This window comes from Octodon degus, unplaced genomic scaffold, assembly GCF_000260255.1.
Source record: "Octodon degus isolate 3935 unplaced genomic scaffold, OctDeg1.0 scaffold00008, whole genome shotgun sequence".
Classification (NCBI taxonomy): domain Eukaryota; kingdom Metazoa; phylum Chordata; class Mammalia; order Rodentia; family Octodontidae; genus Octodon; species Octodon degus.
In genome coordinates, this window is record NW_004524584.1 from 6,737,617 (window position 1) to 6,745,512 (window position 7,896).

The following is a 7,896-nucleotide window of genomic DNA, read 5'->3' on the forward strand; positions in this document are numbered from 1 at the left end:
AAATATAGTACCTTTCCCTTTACTATGGTTATTTTTTCTAATTAAAAAACTACAACCTTTGCTTAGGAAAAAATCCTCAGGAAAAAGTAATTACTTGTTATCCCAGCAATTAGAGATAAATCTGCTAAGATTTTCCATATTTCTTATTAATCTTTTATATTTTATGTAGACAGTTTTCTAAAAGGCTCTATGTACTATTTTTCATCTCGTGTTCACCTTGAAGCAAAACCATCCCATGCAATCTCTGTTTTTTATATCTTCAGATTCTCCACCATATAAATAGCCCTGGTCACCTGGTATCTGCCCATGTTCCCACTATCCTGTCAACTCCTTAAGGATGGGGGCTGTGCCTGTTTTACCTTTATGCCCCCTGTATCTGGCAGATAGGAAAATTGTCATTAATGGCTGTGAAATAATTTAAAAAATAATTATATTAAAATTACTGAAGTAGCTGTTTATTGTTGGGTAGTTGGGTGATTGCCAAGTGTTTTCAGTCCTCTGAACAATGTCAGCACAGTCATTGTCTACATAAATCACAAATCAGAGTCCATCTTCACTTGAAATTCCTAGAAGTGGAATTGCTGGCTCACTGGATAGGAAAAAGCTTCAGGTTGTTGAAGTCACATAGCTAATTTACCTTCCAAAAACCTGTCCCAGGCTGCACTCTCAGCAAGGCTTAGGGGTGACCAAGTACTGACACTCTCTGAAGTGGGAAAGCATGCTCCTTAAGTTTTTGTTCATTGTTTGAGAAGAGAATAAGTATTCAATAAGCTGGGCACAGAAAGACAAGTGCTGCATGTCCTAATATATGGCATCTGAACATTAATCTCACAAAAGCTGAGAGAAGAATAGTGGTTTCCAGAGACTGGAGAAAGCACGAAGGTGGGCAGTATGGAGAGAGGTAAGTCAGAATCTTAACAGGAAAAGTAAGTTGTTGAGTTCTGTTGCAGTATAGTCATTGTAGATAAAGAAGATGCATATTTCAGAAGTTTTAGAAGAAAAAAATTTTAATTTTCATAGCAAAGTAATGACAAATGAGGAGATGGCTGTATTTAATCTGATTTGAATGTTTTATAAGATATACATGTATCAAAACATCATATGGTACTTCACAAATACATAGAGTCCTTGAGTCAATTCTTTTGAAAGGAAAAAGGGGCATTAACTTGTTTTCATCTATATTTCTTTAATTATTTTAGTGATATTGAACAAGTTTAAAGTTTTCTGAGACATGACTTTTTTCTTTTTTATGAATTGCATGCTCACATACTTTATCTAGTCAGGTCTCCATGTTTTTCTTCTACATCTTCTCTTTTTTTATTTTACAAGCTCTTCCTTGTGTCTCATCTCAGTTTACCTAACTGTTTCTAGGGAATTGTTTTAAAAGTATATGGAGGATTTAGGTTGTACATAATTCCCAACAGACATATCAACCAAAAGACTAGTACAATGAACCTTCTTCTTCGTATCAGTGACTTACACAGATCTGAGCACTTTAGGGACCATATTATATCTGTTTCTCCCCCAACGCACAGAGACATTCCATTTTGTTTTTGCTGGAGTAATCAGATTCTAGACATCATAGCATTTTACCTACAACATGCAAAGAATTTTAAGCTGCTGCATGAATATTTCTATAAGGAATCCATTGATTAGCTTTGCAGTGAGGAGTGGTTTATATTACAGAAATCTGCCCCCCAGCATTCCTCCATTTACTCTGCTTTATATAATATATGACTTTTGTCCTTCTTTAGACCACCTACAGTACTTCTTTAGATCCTCTGGGCTAGTAGTGAAATGCTGCAGCCATGCATTTAGGACAATAAAGCCCTTAGCCTTGGCAAAGTCCCCCATATATGCAGAAGAAGAGAACCATCAGTTTGCATTTGCTAAAGAGAAACAACAAATCCCCCAGCCCACAGTTTGCTAACTGATCACTCATTTTAATCAAACTCATAGTGCAACAGCATTAATGTTGTTAAGTCTTCATTAAATAATAGCTCACACTGAGAGAGGAAAGAGACTCAAGTCCCTCCTCTCTCTAATAAATGAGGCCTCAATGCCATCCTGGAAGCACAAACCCCCTTGTCCTTTCTTTTGCAGGCTGGGCTTCATGTCTTAAGCAGAACTCCACAACAGCAGCAGTGTCTTCATTTCCTCTGTGGGATTCACTTGTCTGATTTCAAATCTCAGTAGAAACCAGAACCTGGGCAGGTGGCCTCACTCTTGAGGAGAGAAGGCTAGAGGAGGAAGAGAAACAGGAAGAGGCAAGGAGATTATGAAGAAGACTTGTCTGCAAGACAGCAGAAGTCGTTTTTAAAAAAATAAATGCTTGCAAAGACATAACCACAGCCAGGCTGGAAGAGGAGAAGGCCATGTTAGCCCCCACTCTGGCCAGCCGCTCCCTGTGCTAATCCTGGTGAGAGCAACAGGAGCTGCTGGAATCTGAGCTGCCTGCCTGACTTCAGCATCTGGCACAAGTGCCAGGCTATGGATCAGGGGAAGCTATGTGATGTGGGTGAAGAAATACCAGCTTGTCAAGGCCCAGGACCAGCCACGGACGGGATCCCAAGCCTTCTCAGAAAAGTCCAAAAGTCTTTTTGCACCATATTCACATTCGGGTCAAGCTTTTACCCTTCGGTTGCCATTAGCATCTCCTGACCTGGTGTGATATGGAGAGAGATGGAGAGAGACAGAGAGAGGTGGGGGCAGAAGGAGACAGAGAGAGAGAGAGCTCGACCTTCCCATATTAGCATGCATTACATGTGTGTGTGCACACGTGTATCAAGCCTGTGAGCTGGAAGCTACAAAGCACCTTGTTCAAAATGAAGCCCTCTGTCAAATGGTAAACAAGGAGGATTCTGGGGGATTAAAATGTCAAGCTCAACTCAAAGCCAGGCCTTTGCTAATATTCACAGTGCCCGGGTGGTGGCCGGGTGATGCCCGGAAAGGTTTTGAAAGGCTTGAGGCCGGCACGAGGTGTGTGAAACCAGAGCTCTGCCTTTCCGTGGAAAAAGCAAGGGAGAACAAGAAGGAGACAGTCTCTCTCGCCATGAAACGTGTTTAAAGAAGAATCACTTGAATTAAAATAGATGCACTCCCAAAATAATCTTGTTTTGAAACATCAGAAATCTTAGGAAGAGGAAAAGGCTATCAATACACTTACCCTTTGAATCTATTACGGCCCTTGCTATTTATAATGTATTTTTCCTCCATGTGGCTTAAAATAATCAACAGACATTATCCCATTAACTCTTGCCATCCTTCTTTGCTTCCTCAGACTCCTGCCCTTCAGGATCACAGAAGGACACTGTCCCAGTTCGGGTGGGTGTGGCCTCTGCTGCCCTAGCTCCTCTGATCCCCCTGGCCTTCCTGTGCCTACGAGAACCTCATGGCCATTGCATTTTGGGTCTTTCCTCATCTGCACAAATACTGGAGAGTGAGGAACCTGCTAGCAGGAGAAATTAGCAGCTCCACAGGTCCTGATCTCTATGACAGTGTCCTGACCTGCTGGAGTTTCCATGAGACCTGTGACAGGGACTGTAGTCAGAAATGAAATATAATGCTCATAGTTCATTTCTTTTTTCCAAGCAACACAAAGCAAAGTTACTTCTGGAGAGGTTGCCTTGCAGAGAGGGTGGAAAATGGCAGCCCACACAGTGTGCATGTATTAACTTTTAAAATTTAGGAGACTGGGCATCACTATCCATTCTGTCATGTCCCCTTGGAAAAGCAGTAACTTGGCAGCCCAGGCCTGGTGGACCCAGGGGTCAGGTCTTGCTGGGAACAGGTGGCTCTGCCCCTTCAGCAGTACAGGACTCTCTGACAGACACTGTGAGCTCCCTAGAAGGCATTGCCAACTTCTTGTAGGCATTTGAGATGGGACCTCTGCCAAGAAGGAGCAGAGGCTAGGGAGATGGCTCAGTGGAATAAGTGCTTCCCTGGCAAGCGCAAGGGCCTGAGTTCAATCCCTGGTTCAGAAAAAAAAAAAAAAAAAAAAAAAAAGGAGCAGAGGCAGGTTTCTTGGGCTCTGAAACCTATACATTTATGGAGCACATTTTATGGAAAAAAAAGTTAGACACATAAAGTGTCTTAGTCTGTTTTCTGTTACTATAATAGGATATATCTTAAGCAAGTAATTTATAAAGAAGATCACTTTTTGCACTTATTAAAAGCTGAGAAGTCTAAGACATCACATGGCAAGAGGGGTGGGGAAGGCACAAGAGACAGAGCCAGACTGGCTTTTGTAAGAGATCCACTCTCAAAATAATTCATCAACCCATTAATCCATAATCCATGAGCATATCACTGTGCACACAAGGGCAGGGTCTTGTGACCCAATCATCTCTTGAAGGCTCCACTTCTTAATACCTCACAGTGTGGGTTCAGTTTCAGCATGAGTTTGGTGAAGACATTCTCAGCACAGAGTGCAAAAATGAATGCTCATTTAGAATAGAAAAAAAGATAGAAAGTGTCAATGTTGATGGTAAATATGAATGATGACAATCGTGAATGCCAAAAAGATACCCAATAGGAAAACACCACAAAACCCAGAAAAGTAATACAATTTGAAGAAAAAACAATGGTGCCTTTGTTGACATGCCTGTGTAATGCTTTTTTTCTATAACTTTGTCTGCATACTTTTTGACTGTCTCCATATGAAAATTATTTTCATAGTACTTTCTCTAGAGAGAATAAATAGAAATTCAATCTTTCCTCTAGATAAGCTGGCTGAGATTTGTTTTAAATTATTGATAGTTAAGGAAAGTGTCTTTTAGCTTCACTGATCACTATTAGCAATATCCTGTACATGTGGGATATTTGTCAAGTTTAGGAAAAATTGTTATCAAGTTTCTTTCACATATAAATGCATGCAATCATACGCTGGTTTGAAACATTGCTATAGGCTCCTGCCTTAGCATAGAAATTCTAATCAACTTTACATGATCTTCATCAAATAAAGGGAAAAAGAATATATGCTGCTATTATAATTGTATATTCTGCCTTACTGAGTGTTTTTGTAGAAATGAACTTCTCTTTTGACTCAGCACTGATGAGGACTGACAATACCATTGATACTTTCCTATAACTAATACTCAGACAACTGTCCCACCAATACTGAAGGCTCTCTATATTCCAAGCTCTATCTTCTCTCCATTATCTACTTACTTCCTGAGTTGAATCTGAGTCCCAACATTGAGAGAGCTTGCAGAGTGCTTGGTAAGGATATTTCTGGAAGCCATTCCTATACCAGCATGGCCAGCGGTGGTGTATCCCCGACAGTGATGCAAATCACAGAAATATATCCCACTAAATCCGAACTAAACACATCCCAACTCAAATCTCCTCAGCAGAAGTCAAAAAAGCTTCTGTCTACTCTAGAGCTGCCTGACACAATGAAGAGTTTAAGAGAGGCAAAGGGAGAGCAGGCAATAATAATGCTATTATAATGGCAGTCAACAACCTCACCCGTACAAAATATACAAGAAATATAGACCTATATGAACACATTGCTGAGGTTCCCTCTGAAAGTCTTGAAAATCACCTGGCATATGAGGAGGCTGAAGTTGAAATTTCACCTGCTTCCCTGTGAATACTAACAATCCAATTTCTAACTTTCATGAAGGGACAATGAAAAAGGCCAGAGTACCTGAAGGCACCCTGCACAATCCTCAGGACAGAAGCCAAGCCCCATGTGAGCTCCTTGCTTCACTACAACAGATTTTTGTGGTACTTATAAATTTATAATAATTTGCTTCCCAAAATAATTATTTGGAATTTTGTCAAAATCTGAATCCTATAGAGGAAATCCATCTTACTCCCGCCTGCCAGAAATGCCTCATGCTCAGAGGAATAGCAGAAGACCACTATACCAGCAAGAGGCCCTTCCTTACATTTCAGGCGTAGGAAGAGGAACTGACCCAAGATTGTTGGCAAGATTAGACTGCTCCTAAACCTCGCTCAGCCCAAAGCTCTTTCCACTAATTCAGACCCTCAGCTTTCTTCCATTCCATTACCTAGTATATTGGTCAGCTACTAATGTTCTCTTACCCACCAGTCCAAAGCACTGTGGCTTGCAACAACTGTCAGTGATTCTTTGGGATCTGTATGGATTAGACAGGGCCTTCCTCATACAGGAGGGTAGAGACTCTAGTTATGTTCCACTTATTTCTCATCATTCCTTGGAGCAGAAACTCTTCAAGATCATGACACAGATACAAGACAATGAGCAGAAACATATGAGGTCTCTCAAGACTTGTAATTAGCCACCATGACTTTCATTCATATTTCACTGGCCAAAGCAAATTGTACAGTCTCAAAGTCAAGCATGGAAAGTGTGCTCCACTTATAAGAAGACTATGAAGGGCATGAATTCAGGGAGAGAATGAAACCCTGGAGTCAATAATTCAATCTACCACACCTCAGGAAATACACGGACTACAGATGGAGAAAGCCAGTAGCCCGCTAGAGGAGGAAGAAAGAGTGGAGTACCACAGACAAGATCACTTTAACAGGGCATTTGGCAGGAGGCAGTGGAGACAGTTGGATGGATTTATTGCTGAATCACTGTGCCCAAAGAACACTGACTAATGGATTGAAGTCCATCTGGAGGAGGCTTACAGTAGCATGCCATTGGCTGTTGCCTTGCTGTACTGTCTCACCCACAGTTTGGATGCAGCATTGGAATCATGACTTATCAGATGTGCAGGTGATATGCAGCTGGGCAGCATCTAGTGCCAAGATGACAATATCAAAAATCAACGTGGATTTATGGATCCAAGACCAGAGAGACTTAAGTCAAGAGGGAAATTAACGTTTATTGAACAGTTTCGGTATACTGTGCCAGGCACACGTGTTATTCAATTCTTGCACCTCTGACTTGGATAATTAATATATTATGACATTCTCTAATTAAAAAACAACAAACCATACTTCAATCAAGTAGAATAGAGGGAATAAACATTAGAATGGAAATTAATAGAGCAGAGGCTAGAAAACAATAGAGAAAATCAGCAAAACCAGAGGAGTTATTTTAAAAGATAAGCAAAATTGACAAAACTTTGGGTAGATTGTTGAAGAAGCAAAGAGAAATGATTCAAATTGTTAAATCAGGAAGGACAGAGAAGGTATCACCACCTATCTTACCAATGCAAAAAAAAAGGTTTATAAGGAAATATTATAAACAATTATATGTTAACAAATTGCATAACTTCATTGAACTGGACACATTTCTAGAATGACACACATTACTAAGACTGACTCAAGAAGAAGTAGAAAAGCTAAATAGGCTTATAGTAAGTGAAGAAATCAAATTAGTAATTTTAAATTTTTTCATAAAGAGAAGTCCAATTCAAAGTGGTTAGGATAGATATATAGTTGCATTCTCTTAATGAATAGAATTATTTGTTGAAACTGTACTTCCGATTTGATTTGAAACTGTCTCATTGCTATCGGTTTATCAATAAAACTTTGAAAAAAAAAAAGAGAAGTCCAAGATCACAAAGATTCACTACCAGTTTTTATCAAACATCCAAAACATAACTAATATAAGTCCTTCACAAAATCTTTATTTATGAAATCAGTATAACCCTGATGTGAAAACCAGAAAAAAGTATCACAAAGAAAAAATCCCTACAGAGCAATGATATCAACTAATTTAAAAGCAGGAAAATGTTCAACAAAAGACTAGCAAACCAAAACTAACAACACTATGAAAAAAATTATGTGTTACGCACAAGTGGGTTTAACATCCAAATATCAAATAATATGAAATAGGAAAGGACAGAAACCATAGATTATTTTGACAAATGCAGAAAAGACATTTAACAAAAAATAAATAACAAAATGATTTTCAAAGACACTCCACAAATAGAAATATAGAAGGGGACACCTTCT